Genomic DNA, 24,430 nt, shown 5'->3' with positions numbered 1-24,430 from the left:
GAACAGAAGAATGTTTTGGGTGTGGACCCATTTATTCTCTCCACAGGAGCTGGCTGATCCAAGTATTTCCAGCATTTTCAGTTTCATATTTCCAGTTTCTGGAGTTGTTTGATTTTTGAGCTGATTGAGTGATATTTCTTGTGCCTTTCTAGTGATTACTTACTAAAATTCTGAAATAAATTCCAGGAATGTCCAAAATAAACAAGCTTGAAATATCTGAAGATACAACAAATTAACGACTTAATGGCAATGACTTGCATTTATATAACCCCTTTAGTACAATAAGTGTTCCAAGGCATTTAACAAAGGAGAAACATTTAACAGAGGCTGGGTATTCTGCGGCGAGTGTCTCACCTCCTGACTCCCCAAAGCCTTTCCACCATCTAAAAGGCACAAGTCAGGAGTGTGATGGAATACTCTCCACTTGCCTGGATGAGTGCAGCTCCAACAACACTCAAGAAGCTCGACACCATCCAGGACAAAGCAGCCCGCTTGATTGGCACCCCATCGACCACCTTAAACATTCACTCCCTCCACCACCGGCATACCGTGGCTGTCGTAAAAAACCATCTGATTCACTAATGTCCTTTAGGGAAGGAAATCTACCGTCCTTACCCAATGCAATGTGGTTGACTCTTAACTGCCCTCTGCGGTTCACCACCACCTTAACAAGGGCAATTAGGGATGGGCAATAAATGCTGGCCTTGCCAGTGACGCCCACATCCCATGAACGAATAAAAAAAGAGAAACAATGGATGCTGAGCATTACCAATAGTTAAGGAAGGTAATCACAGGGAGATGGGTTTTGATGAGGCATTTGAAAATGAGATGTGTAGCAAGGCAGAGGAGTTTAGAGAGAGTGTTCAAGAATATAGAGCTTGGGTGCTTGCAAGCTCTGCTGCCAAATATAGACTGGAGTGTCCTAACTCGCACCAAGTCCTGTTCACCCATCACCCCTGTGCTTGCTGACCTACATTGGCTCCCGGTTAAGCAGTGCCACGATTTCAAAATTCTCATCCTTGTTTTCAAATCCCTCCATAGCCTCGCCCCTCCCCTCCCCTCCCCATCACTGAAATCTCCTTCAGCCCCACAACCCCCCCGAGATATCTGCGCTTCTCTAATTCTGCCCTCTTGAGCATCCCTGATTATAATTGCTCAACCATTGGTGGCAGCGCCTTCTGTTGCCTAGGCCCTAAGTTCTGGAATTCCCTGCCTAAACCTCTCCGCCTCGCTACCTTTCCTTCCTCCTTTAAGACGCTCCTTAAAACCTACCTCTTTGACCAAGTTTTTGGTCAGCTGTCCTAATTTCTCCTTATGTGGCTTGGTGTCATTTTTTTGTATTATAATACTTCTGTGCAGCGCCTTGGGACATTTTACTACATTAAAGGCGCTATATAAATAAAAGTTGTTGTTGTTGGAGGGGAGAAAGAAAGACTTGAAAAGAAACACTTGTATTTATATAGCACCTTTCACGACCACCAGACGTCCCAAAGCGTTTTACAGCCAATGAAGTACTTTTGAAGTGTAGTCACTGTTGTAATGTAGGAAAGGGAGGGTGTGCAAGAGGCTAGAGTCAGCAGAGTGGAAGGTACAAGCTGGCCCATGGAGCTGGAAGACATTTGCACACCTAAGGAGGGAAGCGGCTATGGATGGATTTTTTTTTAGCAGAGTAGGATATTGAATTTAATGTGTTGGTAGATACAGAGGGTTGAAAGATGAGCAGATGTTGGTGCAGGATATGATAAAGGTTGTGGAATGTTGGAAGAGTTGGAGATTATGTAAGGTGGAGCTTTGGAGTCAGGCAAGGAGAGTATTGAAGAAATTGAGTCTGAGCGAGCAGTCTGGAATGGGGCTGGAATCGAGGACTTTGGGGAAGAGTGTTTAGGTGGGAGCCAAACAGGATGGCGTCAGCCTTGGCTCAGTGGCAGCACACTCATCTCTCAGTCGGAGGATTGTGGGTTTGAGCCCCACTCCAGTGAGTTGAGCACATAATCTAGGCGAACACTTCAGTGCAGTATTGAAGGAGTGCTGCATTGACAGAGGTGCTGTCTTTCAGATGAGATGTTGAACCGCCTTCCCTCTCAGGTGGATGTAAAAGATCCCATGGCACTATGCAAAGAATATTGTCCTGGCTAATATTTATCCCTTAACCAACATCACTAAAACAGGTGATCTTGTCATTTATTGCATTGCTATTTTGTGGGACCTTGCTGTGTGCAAATTTGGTACCACATTTCCTTGCATTACAGCAGTGACTACACTTCAAAGGTACTTGTTTGGCTGTAAAGCACTTTGGGATGTCCTGAGGTTGTGAAAGGTATATAAATCTACATTTTTTTTCTATTAAGTTGGAGCTACTTGATGTCACGCAGTGGATGATTATGGCAGAGAGGTAGAGCTGGGTGTTGTCAGCAAACAGATAGAAGCTGACTACATACCTGAAAATAACACTTAACACTGGCAAATGTAATTATACAGCGAAGGGTATATTATTAAAGTACAGCAGGAAAAAAAAAAGATATCCAAGAAACCAAACACTGAAAGTCAAGTCATATTGTTGGGCAGTAATTGTCAAAGTCAGATGCAATAATAGAGCTATAAATACATGCACAGAGTATAATTCTAATACTTATTCTGTAAATCACTAGAGATTTACTACAGCTGAGATAGGATACAGTCTACTCTTAACTCAAAAGCACTTAATTCAAATTATCTGAATTTAATTTTTTAGCACTAAATTTCGACTTATGTTTACATTGTTTATTTTAAATTACTAGAAAATTTAACTTTGAATTATTGCATTCAATTTTTGTCACTGTACTTTCAAAATGATATATGGAAACTGGAAAGAGTTTTTAAAAAGGGCAATAAACATTGTGTCAAATCAATGAGCTACAAGGGGAAGGTAGCAGAACTAACTATTGCTACAGAAAATAAACCTAAGGATGTGCGTGATCCAATTTTTTTAAATCATCAAGGAAATTGGTAGTTGATTGTGGAGGTGCTTTGTGTGGAAAGGGAGGAGCTAAAGGACATGAATATACATTCAGGAAATGGAACATAAACATAACTTCAGCCTTCATAATTTAACATGAAATAGATTGCGACCTAACATAGTGAATGAATATTTGCTTGAAACGTTCAAAAAATAAATTGAGAAATTCTTTATTAAACAGAGTAGAGCACGCAAGCTTGGAAACAGTGCAAGCGAGATATGAAAATAATCTCCTAGATGGACCTGAACAATGAGCCAAAATGGTCTATTCTCATTTCTATTTATGCCTTAAAGATGATGCTGAAGCACTAATATCTGGTGTGGATGGCTGATATTGAGTCTAGGAATATCTACTCGATGCCTGTTCTTGCTCCATGTATCAGTACTTATTGGGTGTGGTTGCTTTTAAAACCTAAATCAGGGCTCGTAAGCCCATTGCTTAACTCAGATGAGCATATGATAATACTGGAGACACCATGGATATGGTGGTGGATGCACCATGGCTAGTCTCCACATTTAGCCACTGCCTTCAGTACACAGATATACTTATGTTAAGTAATCAGGGGTTCTGCTAACAATACATGTACATTGAACTACTTTTTCTTGAGGTCTATGAAGCCTTATATTGATGTTAGCTGGGTTTTGATCCCTAGACCACATTACAAGTGACTGAGCCAGTTGTGGATAGTTCACATCTGGTTATGCAATGCCATATTGACACCTTAGTCCACACTGACTCTGATGATTTTGGAACCTAGCTGCCTTTGTCTTCCTTCAGTGTAAGTTCTTTGGCAAGTGAATATAGTCAAGTGAGAGGTCAAGATGGCGACCGAGACGGTCCGGTGCTAGTGCGCTCTCCCTGTTTCGGGCGGCCCGCTCTTGCCGCTCGCTCCCGCAACCGGAGCGAGGTGTTCGGCGAGTCGGGCTAAGGCAGCGCAGCGCATCGAGCAGCAGCAGCAGCCACGTCGACCCGTTGGAGCTCGTCGGCCGGCAGCTCCTCAGCGGGAAGGCATTCCGACTGGGAGGAGGGGAGCCGAGCATGGCGGTCAGAGGCCGGACTGGAAGCGAGAGAAGCAGGCCCCGGGCATTCGGACCGTGGAGCTGGTGACGGTGAGGTGGAGGCCGCGGCGACCGGAGGATGTGTTCGGCGAGTCGTGCGGAGGCAGCGCAGCGCATCGAGCAGCAGCAGCAGCCACGACGATTCGCAGTCCGACTGGGAGGAGGGGAGCCGGGAATGGTGGCTAGAGGGTGAGCGGGAGAAGCAGGCCACCACACGTGGAGCCGAGCCGGCAACAGTGAGGAGGAGGCCGCGGTGACGAGGAGGACGGAGCGGCTGAGGGACATCGTGCTCCCACTGCCACTGGATGCCAAAGAATTGACTTTCTGAACACGGCGCTGTAAGAATAGCTGACGTGTCCCCACGGGGAGTAAGCATTCCATTGTACTAGTTACATATGGCAAATAAAATTAAATTGAATTGAATTGAATTGAATTGAATAGTCTTTACCATATACTATGCTCTTAATTTAAAATAATTTAATTCAAATTATCTGTTGATTCAAAATATTTTGGCACAAAAATGACCAGGAGTAGACAACGGCCAGTTCCAAGAAGGAGTCTGAAGCGGAACAAAGTGTAGGCTTAACCCACTCCTCGGAGCAGATTTGACTCTGAGCATACAGTTGAATTGGAACCTACCTGCAGCACTTCCTGGGAGGGTTTATGTATGGTCGTTCCAGCATTCTCTTGTCTTTCTACCTACTATGACATTCCAAAGATACTTTGTATCAAGACCATATTGTAGAAGTGACTGACTGACTTTATGTAACTCATTTTGCTACAGGAGATTATAATGCTAGGGTTTCTTAATCAACAGTACATTTGTCCTGACAACTAATCTAATCTGACTTTATACCTTGTCAATACACCACGTATGGCTTTAACATTTCTGAGGTTTCTCTTTCTGAAGACCCAAATCTCTACTAAGTTTGTATGGAATGATAACTCCATCATGACTTGTATTCTTTTATCATTAGGCTACAGGCAAGTGACGTAGATAGACTTAAATTTTGTAAGGCTGAGTGCATGTATTGGTGTTGCTCTGTGCAGACTCAAGTACAGCATAAATAACATTTGCATTTATATAACACCTTACAAATTGAAATGTCTCAGTACTTTATACAATGAAATATTGGATGTTTTGAGTTTACTCTCGTTCCAACCCAAACTAATGAAATTGAAGTCTTTTTGTCCCTTGCTTCTGCCACAAAGCATCGCTATCCAGAGTTGAAAGCACTGGATAAATCCTAGGTGTGGGATTTTCAATGGGGTGCCCCAGACTTTGGTTCACTTTCACAAAAAACACACACCAAGCTAAAAGCAGCAAGCTGTGTCTATCACATGGTCTGGCCAGATGGCATTAATATATTCCTCTCTTCATTAAGGCGTTCTCTTTTCTTTGTCTTTCTCCTCTCTCTATCTCAACCGCCTGCCTGCAATTAGGATTTGCAAGTGTTTTCTCATGCTTGCTTTAGCTCTTGAGCAAGAGACAGTCGCATGGGCAGGATTATCCCATTATCTGTCGCTGTACTGAAATATTGAGGATTCTATTAAAACCAAATGCATACTGTAGGAGATTGTGATCTGCCACTTGAGCCCCCTGCCAAATGCGGGGAGGTGGAAAGCCTACCTATATGAATTCAGCTTCTAATGGGTGTGGGGCCACAGCACAGAATTTGACCACAATTCAACATCGGTTAACACAAAATGGGTAATCTCATCTACAAAGGCCACAAAGTTGGCTTGTATGGAAAATGGAAAATGGAAAAATCATAATAATCCACCAGTAGGTGCTCATGTACTGGAGCTAAGGGACAATATTGAGATTAAGTAGAGGGAGCCTTGTTTTGCATATGGCCTGTGCTTTACCTGATGTGAAAGTAATTGATATTGGTGGATGATTTATTACCCAGAACTGACATCTCCACCTTGAGTATAGAAATTCAACAGAAAATGTGAGTTGAATAATTTCTGTTGTGAAAAATAAGTATTTTCAGAATTGACTAATTGTTCAATTTCAAACACAAGAGGGTGCTGCAGATTTGCAGGTATTGTACTGGCCATGCTGTGCAAACTTACAGGGCTTCAGAAAGGTATGTTTTTCTTTTATGTGTGTATATAATAACTTTGCTTTAACATATTTCAAGTTCACAGATTTTAAAGTATGTTAAATAAGCAGACTTCTGCTTTTGAATCCAAAGGTCATGCAATGTAGCTGCTGAGCCACCCTCAAAATGAGTATGTTAGGCTTGGAGGCTCCATTCTCTGAGAATAGAAAAATCTCAAAGCTCCAGGCACCATTTTCAATCAAAGTTGCATCTGTCAAGGGAAGGAACATCGGGAACAGGAAAATCGGAAATGGATCAGGACAGGATTTTGAAGCTCTGAAGAACAACGCTTTGGGACATCCTGTTACAATCTTAATTAACAGTACATAATTGAAATGACATTCTAATTGATTATTCTTGGATTTGTACAAGATATTTAAAGCTGTATTTAATTATCTGTGCCAATGTAATAAAAGGCTGGTAATTCTTCATCCTCGTGAGCCTCCTGACTGGACAACACTTATATAATGACAGCTGGCTGATCAGATTGTTGGTAGAACAATTCCACATCTTTATACAGTATCTAACTCATGTTAAATGACTGAAGAATAGATAGAGTTGTTTCTGTGACTACTTCACATATATTGAATGTATCAGAGCTATATCCTACTACAGGTCCAATTAAATAAATGCTAAAATCTACAAGTGCTGTGGTGTTGAGCATATTACTGGTTCTGCTTGAATAATTAGATTTTTTTTAAACAATCGTTGGTGCTTCCTCCCGGGCCCCTGTCTAAGGCTGAACTAGACCGTTCGCAACCTTGACATCCTATTTGACCCTGAGCCGAGCTTTCAACCCCGTATCCTCTCCCTTACCAAGACCGCCTACTTTCACCTCTGTAATATTGCCTGTCTTTGCCTCTGCCTCAGCCCATCTGCTGCTGAAACCCTCATCCATGCTTATGCTGCCTCCAGACTCGACTATTCCAATGCTTCCCTGGCTGGCTTCCCATCTACCACCTGCCGTAAACTTGAGCGCAACCAAAACTTTGATGCATGCATTCTAACTCATAAGTCCCGTTCACCAATATCCCGAGTTCACTGACCTACATTGGTTCCCAGTCCTGCAAAGCTCGATTTTAAACTTCTCATCCTTGTGTTCAAATCCCTCCACGGGCTCTCCTGTCCTTATCTCTGTAACCACCTCCAACCCTGCAACTCTCCGGGATCTCTGCGCTCCTCCAATTCTGGCCTCTTGCGCATTCCCAATTTCCATCATTCCACCATTGGCGGCCGTGCTTTCAGCTACCTAGGCCTTAAGCTTTGGAATACCCTCCCTAAACCTCTCCATCTCTACCTCTCCCCTTTAAGTCACTCTTTAAAACCTACCTCTTTGACTAAGCTTTCGATCACCTGCCCTAATATCTCCTCATGGGGCTTGCTGTCTGTAATGAAATGTGTTTGGCTTGCCTGTATTCGTTTTGCACTCATGTATATTACCCTCCCCCACACGGTGTATAGTTTCACTTCCTCTTTCCTGACTAACTTGGAATGTTCCAGGTCTTGGCTCCGCCCCTGACTTCTCTTACATAAAGATCCCAGGATCTATATGACTCATTCCTGCAAGCCAGTCAGTGTGTTGAGATGTTAGCTCTGATCTTAGTGATTAAAAGCCAACTTGTTAAGGTCTATAACTTCTAGTTTTGTGGTTATTGAAGGCCCATCAGTCAAATTTTGTTTGACTGCGCCCCTGTGAAGCATCTTGGGACGTTTTACTATGTTAAAGGCGCTATATAAATGCAAGTTGCTGTTGCTTCTGATGCAGTGTAACCTTCAAAGTGTAGCAATATATGAAGCTTCACAGAAATCACAGAAACCCCACAGTGCAGATAGAGGCCATTTCGGCCCATCGAGCCTGCACCGACACATATCCCACCCGATCCCCGTAACCCCTACACCAACACATATCCCACCCTATCCCCGTAACCCCACGTATTTAATCCCCGTAACACTAAGGGTCAATTTATCATAGCCAATCATCCTAACCTGCACATCTTTGGACTGTGGGAGGAAACCGGAGCACCCGGAGGAAACCCACGCAAACATGGGGAGAATGTGCAAACTCCACACAGACATATGGCATGTTAATGTATTTACAGTGAAGCACACATTCTCCAATGCACAGAACCTGAAAGGAATTCATCCAATTATGGAAGAGAATTTACATATATAGCTATAAAATACATATTTACATATAACCCATGCTAATATTAGGCTAGGTGTCTGCTAGAGGGAAATAAAACGAGTTTGCTGTTTTAAATACAAATTGAACATACTGTAATGTTCGATAGCAAAATACTGCAGATGTTGGAAATCCGAAATAACAACAGAAAATGCTGGAAAAACTCAGCAGGGCAGGCAACATCCGTGGAGAGAAATTTGAGTTGACGTTTCGGGTTTGACCCTTCTTCAAAACTGGAGAGAAAAGGAACTAGATCGAAGGCAGGGCTGCGATCGGACAAAAGAATAAAAGAACCAAAAGAAGTAAAAGAGATTAGAAGCTAGACGAGATGGTAATAGGCTGGGATTAGGTGTAAAGTGTACTGGCAGGGCAAAAGATAACTGCCAGGTGTGAGAGAGAAACAAAAGGAAAGGGGGGGGGGGAGGAAAGGAGTGGAAAAATATAAGTAAAAATGAAATAGGGGCCGAGGTTATGATCTGAAATTGTTGAACTCGATATTGAGACCGGAAGGCTGCAGAGTGCCTAATCGGAAGATGAGGTGCTGTTCCTCGAGTTTACGTTGAGCTTCCGTGGAACAGTACAAGAGGCCAAGGACGGTGAGGTCCGAGTGGGAATGGAGCGGTGAATTGAAATGACAGGCGACCGGAAGCTCGGGGTCACCCTTACGGACTGAACGGAGGTGTTCCGCAAAGCGGTCACCCAATCTGCGTTTGGTCTCCCCAATGCAGAGGAGACCGCATCGTGAGCAGCGAATACAGTATACTAGATTGCGAGAAGTACAAGTAAATCGCTGTTTCACCTGGAAGGGGTGTTTGGGGCCCTGGACAGTGGGGAGGGGGGAGGTATAGGGGCAGGTGTTACACCTCCTCCGCTTGCACGGGAAGGTGCCAGGCGAAGGGGAAGGGCTGTTTGGGGCCCTCCGCCACTTTAACAGTTTCCAGTTTCCTGGCCCCAACCGCTTCCTTTTCACCATGGACGTACAATCCCTCTACACCTCCATCCCCCACCCGGATGGCCTGAGGGCACTCCGCTTCTTCCTTGAACAGAGGCCCGACCAGTCCCCATCCACCACGACCCTCCTCCGCCTGGCTGAACTTGTTCTCACATTGAACAACTTCTCCTTTAACTCCACTCATTTCCTCCAAATCAAAGGCGTTGCCATGGGTACCCGCATGGGTCATGGGTCCTACCTTTTCGTGGGCTATGTGGAACAATCTTTGTTCCAGTCCCCTCCCTCACCTCTTTTTCCGATACATTGATGACTGTATCGGTGCCGTTTCCTGCTCTCGCCCCGAACTTGACAATTTCATTCACTTTGCCTCCAATTTCCACCCTTCCCTCACCTTCACATGGTCCATCTCTGACTCTTCCCTTCCCTTCCTCGACTTCTCCGTCTCCATCTCTGGGGATAGGTTATCGACCAATATTTACTACAAGCCCACTGACTCCCACAGCTACCTGGACTACACTTCCTCCCACCCCGCTTCCTGTAAGGACTCTATTCCATTCTCCCAGTTTCTCCGCCTCCGCCGTATCTGCTCCGACGATGCCACCTTCCACACCAGTGCTTCAGACATGTCTTCCTTTTTCCGCAACCGAGGATTCCCCTCTACCGTGGTGGACACTGCCCTCGACCGTGTCAGTTCTATCTCCCGCACCTCTGCCCTCACCCCTGCCCCTCCCTCCCGGAACCACGATAGGGTTCCCCTTGTCCTCACCTTTCACCCCACCAGCCTCCACATTCAACGGATCATCCTCCGGCATTTCCGCTACCTCCAAAGTGATCCCACCACCAAACGTATCTTCCCCTCCCCTCCCCTTTCAGCATTCCGCAGGGACCGCTCTCTCCGAGACACCCTAGTCCACTCCTCTATCACCCCAAACAGCCCTTCCCCTTCGCCTGGCACCTTCCCGTGCAAGCGGAGGAGGTGTAACACCTGCCCCTATACCTCCCCCCTCCCCACTGTCCAGGGCCCCAAACACCCCTTCCAGGTGAAACAGCGATTTACTTGTACTTCTCGCAATCTAGTATACTGTATTCGCTGCTCACGATGCGGTCTCCTCTACATTGGGGAGACCAAACGCAGATTGGGTGACCGCTTTGCGGAACACCTCCGTTCAGTCCGTAAGGGTGACCCCGAGCTTCCGGTCGCCTGTCATTTCAATTCACCGCTCCATTCCCACTCGGACCTCACCGTCCTTGGCCTCTTGTACTGTTCCACGGAAGCTCAACGTAAACTCGAGGAACAGCACCTCATCTTCCGATTAGGCACTCTGCAGCCTTCCGGTCTCAATATCGAGTTCAACAATTTCAGATCATAACCTCGGCCCCTATTTCATTTTTACTTATATTTTTCCACTCCTTTCCTCCCCCCCCTTTCCTTTTGTTTCTCTCTCACACCTGGCAGCTATCTTTTGCCCTGCCAGTACACTTTACACCTAATCCCAGCCTATTACCATCTCGCCTAGCTTCTAATCTCTTTTACTTCTTTTGGTTCTTTTATTCTTTTGTCCGATCGCAGCCCTGCCTTCGATCTAGTTCCTTTTCTCTCCAGTTTTGAAGAAGGGTCAAACCCGAAACGTCAACTCAAATTTCTCTCCACGGATGTTGCCTGACCTGCTGAGTTTTTCCAGCATTTTCTGTTGTTATACTGTAATGTTCTCTGCCACTATCATAATTTCCCTAAACAACAGCAGCACTTCCCTTGTCAGCAGGTTAAATGATAATGTCATGGTTGAACCTGAGAGAACGGAGTGCTGCAAGTTCAGAGGGAGGTAGATTTGAGCAAGGGGAGTGGAGCAACCGACACGGCTGATGTCACGCCGGCAGTTCTTAATGAAAAGAGAGCATAAGAAGCCAGAGGGAGGGGGTGCAGGTGGAAAGGGAATTCTGTAGAGAAAGGGTCTGCTCTGCTGGCCTCCTGACCAATAAAGTGGACGTGGAGGCGGAAGAAGAGCTCAGAATTCTGTTGAGGCATTTGCTCAGAAAGGGCAAAGTCAGAAGAGATGGTTAAGATACCACAAGGGGTGAGATTGGACTTTTACTGATACTGGCTGAAAACTGGATGGCATTTAGACAAAGCTGTGCAGATAAATTTGAAGACTTTCTCTAAGTTCACATTTTTGTTTTCCTTACTATAGGGCGATGATGTGGATGAGGACGATCTTTATGCTCGTCTATCCAGTCCTTACTCTTCCCCTCCATCTTTTTTCTTAAATTTATTCCAATTTTTTTACCTCCACTTTCCTATCTATTTCCATTCTATTTGATCATTCTTTATGTGAAGAATTTCCTGACGTCAGCCCTAAATATGCGTTTCACTAGTGTTAATTACGGCCTGCTTGTCCTACAATTTAAATTTGTCAGGTTTCAGATGTACTTTGTGTAAACTATTTACTATCTTGAATACCTCTATCCCTTCTCAGTGGCCTTCCTTTGAGGCTGAAAACCCCCAATTTTCTCTAATCGTTCCTCATAATCGGGACCTTGAAGCGAGAGATCTGCCTCCAGGGTTTGTGTTTTTCCCCCAAGACTAAAAGTGGGCACCGGTGAGCTCTGACCCGGGACGGTGTGGCAGAGGCTTGCGCATGTTTTTAAATTATATTTCACCGCAATAAAAATGTTGCCCATGATCAGGCTCACAAGGAGAGAAAAAAAAACCCTAGCCTTGGCACAGCGTGGACGGGTGCAGAGGTCCCGTTTAAGCCGACTGGGCGCGCTGTTACTCCGGTTTCTTTGCCTCCTGTGCGGAAGTTGCCCCATCTGCTGTAAGAGGAGCCTCCTCTCCGGCTGCCCACAGTGGGTGGGGGCACTTCCCCTTCCCCTGCATCTCTGTGCATTCGACCCGCTGCGCTGCCTCCACTCAGCGCAAGCAAACTCATCTGGCCCTCCCCAAAAAGCAAGGGTGTGTGTGTTGTTTTTTTGCGCGGGGGATGCACAAACCGATTGCATTTTATGCGATCGCTGCAACACCTGAATCCCCAGGGGTTCAGAGCGACCTGTCAATCAGCCGCAGCGTCTCGCTCCTGCCTGGCGCGCGCACCCTGTGATAGCCCCCTCCCTCCCGCGCGTACCCCCGGGCTCGCTCCCTCCCGCGTGCGCCCCCATGGGCTCGCTCCCGCGCGCGCCCCTGGGCTCGCCCCCCCAGTGCGCGCCCCTGGGCTCGCTCCCTCCCCCGCGCGCCCTGTGCTCGCTCCCTCTCTCACCATTTACAATATGGAAAGCTGCCCGCCGCTACTCTGACAATTCGGAGTCCCTAGAAACCGCTGGGCAACTTCACCCTCAGGAGGTGAGTTCGAGCAAAGTAAGTTTTGTCCCCCACCCACCCCCAAAATTTTTTTGCTTTAATTCTGACTGGAGAAACTTGTCTGTCTCTTCGCCCGCCCGCCGGCCGGGAGCGGTGGGAGGCAGAAGTTGTTTCTTTTCTCCCCCTTTTCACTGTCACTGCAATTTGCATTCACATTAGGAGGCTGCAGACTCGCAGTCACCGGCGCTGATGGCACACGGTGGGCTGTTTAAATAACAGGGTCTTCGGGCTTTGCTTGACAGCATTTGATCAGCTTTAAACTTTTTTTGGGGGTAAGTGCAGCTTCGGTAAGTAAACTTTGCAGCTGCTTTGTTAAGATAGTTTAAAATTAAAAAGACTGGCCATTAAGAATATTTACCAAGGTCACTGCTGACCAGACATTATTACAGGGGGTGGTCACGGAGGCAGGTCGCAAAGGTGCTGGAATATTTCATGGATTAATATGTTAAGCTTTTTTTTAAAAAAAATCTTTGCTTGTTGTTGCCCAAGATTTTCTCCTCCTTTGCAGTGTCTTTTCCCTTAGCTTTCAAGGTGCTAGTTTTGACTTTTGTGCTAGTATTTTGAGAGGAATTCAAATTATTTTATGTTTTGAAAACAAGATCATTTTATTGAGAGAATCTTGACTTATTTTCACCATCTTCACAGGCTGACTGATCCGTTCTCTTTGTAAAATTGATTTTTTTCGTAATTATGCGCCGATCCCAATTTAAATCTGAAACGCATAGCTTGAGTAAGAAGCACCGCGCCATTAAAATGTGAAATGTCTTTTAATCCCAAAATGTTAATTCTTGGAGGAAACAAAATATTCAAAGCACCTGCGTAAGCAATCCTATTTTTAGATGCGGTTGATAAGTACAATAGAATGCATTAAAAATAATGCATCTGGAGGAAGAGAAAAGTTCACTTGAAAGGGGGACGTGTTGTAGTTTGCAGGTACAGTGGTTACAACAACAACTTGTATTTATATAGCGCCTTTAACGTGGTAAAACATCCCAAGACGCTGCACAGGAGTATTAAAAGACCAAAAAAAAAGCCTGAATGACACCCAGTGCTGAGAATTGCAGTTGCTCAATCTGGAGTGGGGTAACTTTGTTTCTGTGGGGGGGAAAAACCCTCCACGTTCTTGAACTTTGCAGCATCTGAAAATGTTTCTGGGAAATGTCAAGTATGAAGAAATGGTCAAGATTAAAGTGGCGCTTTAATTATTAATAGATTTAGGTTAAACTGACGGGTCTGTCATCCTAGATTTAGGTGAAACTGGCGGGAGAGGTCGGTTCTATACCCAGTGAAGAGCAGTATCAAAAGATGGTATCTTAGCGGGCGAGGAGCAATCCAAGAAGATCTCCCGATTGATCCTTGATCTGTGCTATGAGAACTGATCCCAGCTGACTTTGCCCCTGGGTCAGTGAGGGAAAATGTACTTGCTTCCCTGCTGCTGGTGGCTATGCAATGACTCTTGATGGAAGTGCCTGTGGATGTATGTCAGGATTGAGCTTTCTTGTACTGCCCCACAGGAAACAATAGGCTACTGAATATCAAGGTTTACATGGGAAAGACGGCTACTTGGACAAGGGACTAGACGACAGTTGGTGGCTGTAGATTGTAGCGCAGCAAGAAGTCGGCATGTTCAGGAGAGAACAGGAAGGGTGAAAATTGGGGAGTAAAGAGGGGGAAAAAAAGACCAGATCATCTAAATTCACTATCTTGACCTTGGATTTGTGTAGAGGAGTGCATACCTAAGAGGAAGTTACAAGGCTGTAACACAATCTACAAACTCAGAAGATAGCCCATAAGAGCAAAGCTTGAGCAGTTTATGAATGTCATCTGAACTCCCATGTATTGGTGGTGGGTTTTTGTTTTGTACGATTTCTACCATATCTTGCAGCTGGCCTGTTCCCATGCCAATACTGCTGGTGAATTACAACAGCAGCCTTCCGTTGTAGGGGTTGTTCTAACAAGTTTGGAGTTAATGCACATCGTTGGATTATTACAGAAGGATCTTTCATTTGAATCTGCAGTATTCTGTGTCTGACTTGTGCAGTTCAGCTGTGGCTCAGTGGGTAGCACTCTTGCCTCTGAGTCAGAAGGGTTGTGGGTTCAAGTCCCACTCCAGAGACTTGATCACAAAAATCTGGGCTGACACTCCAGTGCAGTGCTGAGGGAGTGCTGCACTGTCATTTGGATGAGACGTTAAACTGAGGCCCCATCTGCTCTCTCAGGTGGACGTAAAAGATCCCATGGCACTATTTCAAAGAAGAGCAGGGGAGTTATCCCCGGTGTCCTGGCCAATATTTATTCCTCAATTAACATTACAAAAAACAGATTACCTGGTCATTATCACATTGTTGTTTGTGGGAGCTTGCTGTGCGCAAATTGGCTGCCGCATTTCCTACATTACAACAGTGACTACACTTCAAGAGTACTCCATTGACAATAAAGCACTTTGGAACATCCTGAGGTTATGAAAGGTGCTATATAGAAGTAAGTCTTTCTTTCTGACCTGGGAGAGCATGATGCTGACACTGGGTCCCTGAAATGAGAAAACATCCCAATCCTCAGCTTGATGAGCACAAAAACCTCACCTAGGTGGATTATCAGTTGCTGGTAATGTAGAACTGGGTCTATCATGTGGTACTAGGAGTTTAGTCTCTTAATTGAGTTCAGGTCATTAGTATCAGTCCACAGACATGTATACTACATTACATTGCTCAAAGCATTTTTAAACCAGCTTCCTGAGCTTAAACATATGCAGGACATTGGGTGCAAAGTTAAGGCAACAGGCAAAATTAACTAGTACCCGATCCTACAGAAAAATCCTGTATGTCTGTCACCATGGCTACAAGTACATAACAAGAATATATCGTAAAAACTGAATCTAGATGAAATCCTTGATGCTCAACATTTTACTGATATTCTCATGTAAAGCCAGGGAAAACGTGTCTGGGGGAAGGGCAGGGTTAAAGTATAATTGTCACTTCAATAAACGTACTGTAGTTTGGTGGATGCTGGATTTCCTGACTTAACTATTGGAAAAGTTTTCTAGTGTTTGAAGTTAAAAATGGAAATTCTATTTCTAAATTTTACTTTGTATCACCTTGGCCGCAAACTAATATTGGTTTAATCCAGTTAAGACTGGATATTTTTTTAAGCAACACCTGAGCTCCCACTTCTTTGAACATTAGTCAAGGGTCTGAATTTTGCAGCTGACTGTTTGGCAAATAATTTGCGTTTGTATTCCCGCATAGGTGTTTTCTCGCATTATTAAAATTTAACAGATTCTTTGATTCAGATAACTTTAAAAAAAAAATATTTGGCAGCTTTTGTGGAGTTGGGACTTTCCCCTTTCTTAATAATCCCTTTCCCGAAGGCGGCAACCTGTTACAGGATTTAGGTCGGCAGACTGCTTTTTGGTATCTCTTTCATTCTTGATGTGTGAGCCTGGACTGTGATTGTCGGTGGGCTACTGGTCTGTGGCAACTAGCACTGCAGAGCTGTTCCTGACCTAGTGTTGCACCGCCACATGAATGAAAAGAGATTGCTGGATAGATGATAAATAAGAATAAGAACCCTGGCTGTGGTGCTTTTCCCCTCTTCTGTAGTCTGGGGATACTGAAGCTGTTTGGTACCTGGCTGTGATTAACTAACTTGGAGGAAATCAGGGATCAAACCTATGGTCACACAGTATACCTAGCCTTTTTCTCTCTCTTTATTTTTTTTAAACATTTTAAAATCCTCAAGGCAGGACTTCCTGCTGCACGTTATTAGAGTTATGTTACTGACAGTAGGAACATGATCTTTGACCTGTTGGAAGCAGTTAGGGGCTGTTGCTGGGTTCCCAATTTTTATTTTACCACTCAAGTACAGATATTAGTACTATCACTAGGGACTGGGGAAAATAATACCTTCCCTTCATTAAGACCAACTCGAAGCTTGTCTTCTCACCATGGTTCTCAATCTGTACTTAGTTGGAACTTGCAGCTTTCTCAGCAGAACAGTACTAAAGCTGTATGTTCCTTCAGCTTATTAACCTACTATTCTACCTGAGCCTATATGATACCAGTAGGAGCTTATAGAAAAAAAAAGTACAACTTTCTTCTGGAGCCTTTTGCATTTGGTTATTTTAGGGCGTAAGGGTTTCGTGGGCATTCGCTGGGCAAATAGCCCAACTAACTCTGCGCCAGCAGAAGGGATTTTGTAGCGGATGCGGTGGATCTGTCCAAGTGAAACTTGACATCGCAAGTTCCGGGTTTTCGTGCATGCGCAGCGCGTGCGGGCACCCGGAACTTGTGGGGCCATTCTGAAGGCTTCCGACAGCGTACGGTGCCGAAAGTACCCTAATTTCAGGGCCTATGTGATTGCCTTTTAATGTCCTTGGGGCAACCAGGGACAGTGGCAATAAATGTTGCCTTGACAGTGTCGCCCACATCCTTAAAATAAAAAGGGAGCAGGAAGATCAGTTTTTTGCCCCTTCACATTTATTCAGATCAGCATTTATTTTGTTAAATGCAACAGGTTTTCCAGTTTATAATCCCTATGTTGTAGCTCTTAGATAACACTTGTTGGTAACTGTTTGCCATTTATTTCTTGAGTATTCCATGGTTTGTATAATAAATCTTTGTTGACATCCATTTTATGGTTTTATGACTCACTCTAATACTTTCCCACCTTCTCAGACATCTGTGAAGAGCTTTCCTTGTCTTTTTATTGTGTCTCACCACAGGTTAATTAGAATTTCTTTTCAGCACTAGGAATATTCCATTAGGCAAGAATAAGCCTATTTTGCTCTTTTTACACAATGCCACCGCCTTGTCTTTCCACCGTTTTCCTCAAACCCTTTCCAGTCCAGAACTCCCTTGCCTGTTGAACCCCCTTGTACCATATGCTTCAGTGGCCTACCATAGTAAATTATTTCTATTAAACCTTTGTGTGAAAATGTTCCACCTAACTTTTGACTGTTAATTTTTCATTTGCGTCTCCTTTCACCAGATAAACAATTTTTGCTTGGATTAATTTTGTCAATCCTCTTAATCTTGAAAACTTCAATTAGATTACTCGTAAGTCTTTCTCTCCCCCCGCCCCCAATCCCCCCAAAGCCCAACTTCCTTCGCCTTTCCTCTTCATTTATTAAGTTCCTGATACTAGGATGACTCCGTACTTTTTCCAAGGGCAATAATACCATTATATGATTAGGTAACAAGAACTCCACCCTCTGTTCCAGATGGGATCTGACTAGCGACGCACATAGCAGCAATTTGCAACCTATCATATGCAACCTATTTGTTATTTTTTGAAATATACATTTTGTGCCATTTACTTTGCAATATTTTTACTTTTTGGCAGTGATATTTTTCAATCCCTTGGTTTTAGTTCTGTACAAGCATGCCATAGTTCCCTTCAGTAAAATTCTAAATTTCCTGTTGGATCATGGGGAGTTTCTCACTTTATGTGCCAACAGTTTGTTTGTACGAGTTCATAGAATGATGCAGCACAGAAGGAGGCCATTCGGCCCATCGTGCCTGTGCCGGCTCTTTGGTAGAGCTATCCAATTAATCCCACTCCCCTGTTCTTTCCCCAAAGCCCTGTAATTTTTTTCCCTTCTAGTATTTATCCAATTCCCCTTTGAAAGTTACTATTGAATTTGCTTCCACCAGCCTTTCAAGCAGTGCATTCCAGATCACAACAACTCGCTACGTAAAAAAACGTTTCCTCATGTTGTCTCTGGTTCTTTTGCCAATCACCTTAAATCTGTCTCCTCTGGTTACTGACCTTTCTGCCACTGGAAATAGTTCCACCTCCTTCAATAAAAACCACTCAAAATGTTGAATACTTCCATCAAATCTCCTTTTAACCTTCTCTGCTCTAAGGAGAACAACCCCAGCTTCTCCAGTCTCTCCACATAACTGAAGTTCCTCATCCCTGGTACCTTTTCGAGTAAATCTCTTCTGCACCCTATCCAAGACCTTGATATCCTTCTAAAAGTGTGGTGCCGAGTATTGAACACCATACTCCAGCTGAAGCCTAACCAATGTTTTATAAAGGTATAGCATAATTTCCTTGCTTTTGTACTCTCTTCCTCTATTAATAAAGCATTTTAACAGCCTTCACAACTTGTCCTGCCACCTTCAAGGATTTGTGTACATACACCCCCAGGTCTCTCTGTTCCTGCACCCACTTTAAAATTGTACGATTTAGTTCATATTGCCTCTCATTCTTTCTACCAAAATGTATCACTTCACACTTCCCTGCATTAAATTTCATCTGCTATGTGTCTGCCCATTTTACCAGTCTGTCTCTGTCCTCCTGAAGTTTGTGACTATCCTCCTCATTGTTTACTACATTTCTGAGTTTCGTGTCATCTGCAAACTTTGACATTTTGCCCTGTATACCCAAGTCCAGGTCATTAATATATACCAAAAAGCGCAGTGGTCCTGATACCAACCCCTGGCGGACACCACTGTATACTTCTCTCCAGTCTGAAAAACAGCCATTCACCACTACTCTCAGCTTGCTGTCGCTTAGCCAATTTTGTAAACATGCGGCCACTGTCCCTTCAATCCCAGGGGCTTTAATTTTGCTAAAAAGTCTATTATGTGATACATTGCCAAACGCCTTTTGAAAGTCCATATACACATCAACTGCACTACCCTTATCAACCCTCTTCGTTACTTCATCAAAGAACTCGATTAAGTTAGTCAAACACGATTTGCCTTTAACAAATCCATGCAGACTTTCATTTATTAGCCTATACTTTTCCAAATGCCAATCAATTTTGTCCCTGATTATTGTCTCTAAAAGTTTCCCCACCATCGACATAGGCCTGTAGGTGCCAGGTTTATCTCTCTCCCCTTTTTTAAACACGGGTGTAACATTTGCAATCCTCCAGTCCTCTGGCACCACCCCCAAATCCAAAGAGGATTGGAAGATTGTGGGCACAGCCGCCACAATTTCCACCCTTCCCTCAGTAACCTAGGATGCATCCCATCCAGACTGGGTGACTTTTCTCCTTTGAGGACTGCCAACCTTTTAAATGCATCTTTATCTAATTTTATCCTATCCAATATTGCTACTGCCCTGCTCCGTGCATTTGCGTTCATGCACTCCAAACCCATCTTAGACTGCTTCGCATTTGCCCCCCGTCTGATCCCTCCTATTTCTGAATCATTCTTTACTCTAGTGCTATTTGCCTCTGCCAGTCCTCTGTGCACCTTGTTTCTCCTCTCTAATGTTTCATCCTTGTGTCCTAACTCGCACCAAGTCCCATTCACCCATCACCCCTGTGCTCGCTGACCTACATTGGATCCCGGTTAAGCAAAGCCTTGACTTTAAAATTCTCATCCTTGTTTTCAAATCCCTCCATGGCATCGCCCCTCCCAATATCTGCGCTCCTCTAATTCTGGCTCTTGAGCATCGCCAATTTTAATTGCTCCACCATTTGTTGGCCGTGCCTTCAGCTGCCTTGGCCCCAAGTTCTGGAATTCCCTCCCTAAACCTCACCGTCTCGCTACCTCTCTTTCCTCCTTTAAAACGCTCCTTAAAACCTACCTCTTTGACCAAGTTTTTGTCATCTACCCTAATATCTCCTTATGTGGCTCGGCGTCAAATTTTGTTTGCTAACGCTCCTGTGAAACGCCTCGGGATGTTTTACTACATTAAAGGCGCTATATAAATGCAAGTTGTTTTTGTTATTGTGCCTGTCCCCAAAATGGGCAATAGCTGTGACAGTCTTGTGTAAGTACAGAAAATGCTCCTTCTTGCCAGTTTCTGTTCGCTTGCGATTGGGTTTTGTAACTTTTTGTAGTTGAAATTTTTTCTTTTCACTACCTCTTTTCTAGATATGAAGTGGTGACATTAGGCCATAATTTGCTGTTGCAGGGCATCTAATGGCGTATACCGTTTGTTAGACTTGCATGTTTAGGTTTTTACATTCTTTGCATGGCAAGTTGCTGATAACGGCGCAGCGAGGGAATTAGGGCATCTGGGACCTGAGTGAACAGGGCAAGCAACTGTCAAATCCGGTACAGAAAGAGAAATAAAGAGAGGGACGGAAAGATTGGAATAAGAGAGAAAAAAAGAGACAGAATGGAAAAGTAACAAAAAAAACTTTAATTTTAAATTTGACATTTTTAAAGTCACCAACAACAATTGAAACCTGAAGAAATGAAACTCCACACTTATAATAGTTCATTTTCAGTGCCAGAGAGGTTGTTTGGCAGTGATTAACACTTATCGTTAAAAGGGTACCTCGACTGGAATGGACAAGACTTAACTTTCTGTGGCGAGTTTAGTTTGTATCTACCGCGCAAATAGAGCAATTTCACGCCATTTAATACATTTCAATGGTAAGCCAGACAGCGAGATGCCCTTTTCGCAAAGCTAACGGTGAATCGGCGCAATTCGGATGGCAACTTTTGTATTTTTGAATTTAACCACCTGCCCCTTGCCTGAAATTGCTGTATCATTTATGCGCAAGTGATGGCGAGTGCCATTAGCCTCGCTGTTACTTTGACAGGAAAATCTGGGCCATTCTATATTGTGGTCTGAGTCTATCTTAATACCAGGAAAGGTTTTGGCACTAATTTACAAAATTGTGTTGAACAACACAAGATTAGAATTATATGGTTCCATAGATCTTTTTTGCTGAAAGAGTTAGTTGGAAATGCTCGGCCTACTTGACAGGCAGAACAATAGGAATCTTCCACCAGGTTATTTTATGCTTTATCATTTAAGATTTTTGCAAAGCTGGTTTCTAGGTGACAAAAGGTCACCAGTGACGGGTGTTATGATTTGGACATGCTGCAGATACTTTTTCTCACGCCCAGCTCAAAAGCTCGTTTCCACAGACAAGCCTAAGCTTCTTGTGCAAAAAGTCATGTTTCATGTTCATAAGTAATCAGGGATAGCAGGCTACAGGGCGAACCCTTGTACTGATGAGGTATTCACTAAAAGTAATGCAGGTTAACATATTACACACTAGATCTGTCTGACAAGTAACACTCTGACAGACTGTATCTCTCAGGTTACAAACTGCAGATGAAATTTATTATGTAAAATTAAACAGAAGCAAGAGCAAACAACACATTTCACTAGATTACAATGCTTAATTTACAGTTCCTGTTTCAAAATAAACATCTTTAAACTCTAGTATATTTCCAAATTATCTTGTTATAAATACACTAAAGTCATTGCTGCCGGATGCAATTGTATCTCTCTCTACACTTTGAAGTCCATGTTGAGACAAAGAAAAATCAAAAAGGCATAGTTTACAGCTAAATATAGCTATCAATCATAAATAGGTTTCACAGTCACAGAGACTGCCTGACAGATACCAGCCAAATAATCCATACACCTTCAAAAGAGCCTTGCTCACAAGACCCTTCAAGACAATTGCTTTGCTCGTGGGCAAACACAGAACAATTGATGGCTTATATAAAATAAAAGCAGAAAATGCTGGAAATACTCAGCAGGCCAGGCAGCATCTGTGGAGAGAGAAACAGAGTTAACGTTTCAGGTCGATGACCCTTCGTCAGAACTGGAGGGAAAAAGTCCATGGCTTGTTGTTCCATGCTAATTGTGTCTATCACCAGAGTGGACTTGGTACAGTATCTATTTACCCAGATGCATACTTCTGGTGGTGATCAGCTGCATTGCCCAGGCAGGCTTCTGTTGTATGTTGTCATGTCACCTACCCATGCAAAACACAAGAACAGCAGAAATTCTCCCAGGATGCAGTTGCAACAACAATTCTGAAGTGGCTGCAAAGCTGGCGAGCAATATATTCCCATTAAAACATAGTCACGTGAAAAAAATTACTCGTCAGATCTCTGCTCTGTCACAACATTTTGATTTTTCTTCCCCATTGCTTCCTGAAAACTATGGAATTCCACATGAGATGTTGTAGGGGCATGGAGTTGTATCACAGGGTATTGTGCGGAGTCCCTTAAGTTGTTCTTTGATTCATGCATTGACTGTCATCTAGTCATGAACCTAATGGAAGCCATCTTTGAAAATAGTAGCGAACCTCACTTTGATGTGTCTCTTTACCATGGCTGTTCATATTTTCTTGACTAATCTTATTTTGGGCAATCCTCCAGCTAATCATTTATAATCCTCCATCTGATGAATAACATAATTCTCCATTGCTTGTTGCCTAAAAGGATGATCGTATTCCAATAGGAAGGAATTTCCATACTTTGTGGTAAGCTCCAGTTGGCAGCCTGTTGTTGATTTGAAAGGATAGATTTTTCTGACTATCTTCCTATAGTTTTGGCTTAAGTTAATCAGGTTGTACATTATTAGAATATTCGTCGACAGCACGAAGATAATATGAGGTTAAAAAAAATTGAAAGAACGAGACAGGCTAATATTGCAGGCAGTTTTAACGAGATCTGGAAAAGGTAGTATAGTGCATTTGAGAAGACTACAACATGGACTTGAGTTGTGGAGGATGGAACCAGTTGAGCTTAGTTTTATTCTGTTGAACTCGATGTTGAGTCCGGAAGACTGTAAAGTGCCTAATTGAAAGATGAGGTGCTGTTCCTCGAGCTCCAATGGAATTTCAGATCATAACCACTGCTCCCTTTTTTTCTGGTAATGGTTCTGCTGTTGCCATTTACAGCTCCTCTAGACCCATCTTTTGTTTCTTTCCTTGTCCCATTAGAACCCCCTTTTGCCTTGCCCCATCATTCCTTTTGTCATTTAAATCACTCCTGCCTTCCACCCTATCGCAGACCTTCCCTTTTTTTCTTCCCTCCCTTACCCTCTTTCCCTGCCCCTGTACTTGCTTAAAACCTGTTCCATCTGTAACACTTTTCAGTTCTTACGAAGGGTCACAGACCTGAAACGTTAACTCTGTTTCTCTCTCCACAGATGCTGCCTGATCTGCTGAGTGTTTCCAGCATATTCTGTTTATATCTCTTATTCACTAGTTTGTCCTGTTTGAATTTTGTAACCCTGGATGTGTGGAAAGGACTGGTCTAAGCATTGTTCCTAAATCAGAATACCGAGATCTATTTGTGTCGCCATCTTGAGATAGATGCAGATTAATGGCAACATTGATTTAATTTTTATATGTGCCCTCGAGACTGCACGATGTGCACCAATGCAGTCCACAAAAACAAAAGTTAGGCTGCTCCTAACCTGGAGGAAGGGGTGTATATAATGGAACTGGGTTTGAATGAATTTGAAGAGAAACAATTCCTTTTACAAGATCATTGTCTTTATCTTTATTCCTGTTGAGATCTATTTTCAGCAGCCAAGTTATAACTTTTTGGCTCTCTACATGGTAACTAGGAACCTACCAACCTCTGGGACTAGTCTTCCTCTGGTGGATACATATAAACATATGGGGGAAAAATTCGGTAGCTTAGCGCCTCCCGTTAACGCCGGCAGATGGCAGTAATGGGGCGCTGATGCAGTAGCGCCGGGGTGAGGCGAATCCAGTGCCGCACGGCAAATCCGGCCCTCCCCTCCCCCGTTGCACCGCTGGTACAAGGTACCGCCGGGTACTTCAACACCAGGCAGATCGTGACGTCTTTGGGCACCCGATCTGGAAAATTCATTGTTGCCACTTACCTCGGCGCCTCGACCAGACAGCGACAGGGAGAGCTGGCGTGCAGCTGCAAGAAGCCGGCTCCAACGATGTTATTTAAAGCCATCAGCATTAATCACTCACAGCTGTCGGGGCAGGTTAGTTTCAGTGATTTCTTGTCAGTTTCACCTAGTGGAACAGTTTGTATGAGTAATTTCAAGCTTCTTTTGTATCAGCAGTTTTCTGGCAAGT

General features: G+C 43.9%; 1 protein-coding gene across 3 annotated transcripts in view; it reads left to right on the top strand.

Annotated features, from left to right (window-relative positions):
- The first annotated feature begins 12,538 nt into the window (after positions 1-12,538).
- Positions 12,539-24,430, top strand: part of cgnl1 (cingulin-like 1) — a 151,321-nt gene continuing 139,429 nt past the window's right edge. For 2 of the 3 annotated variants that reach the window (XM_085968725.1, XM_085968726.1), the window contains exon 1: positions 12,539-12,923. The gene's annotated coding sequence lies outside the window, so the exon portion shown is untranslated. The remainder of the gene's footprint in view (positions 12,924-24,430) is intronic. The other variant, XM_085968723.1, reaches the window with a different exon arrangement.

This window comes from Somniosus microcephalus, chromosome 27, assembly GCF_052327205.1.
Source record: "Somniosus microcephalus isolate GS21.2 chromosome 27, FLI_Smic_1.0, whole genome shotgun sequence".
NCBI classification, from domain to species: domain Eukaryota; kingdom Metazoa; phylum Chordata; class Chondrichthyes; order Squaliformes; family Somniosidae; genus Somniosus; species Somniosus microcephalus.
The sequence above is the reverse complement of the archived record's forward strand: the minus strand, read 5'-3'. Positions and strand labels throughout refer to the sequence as shown.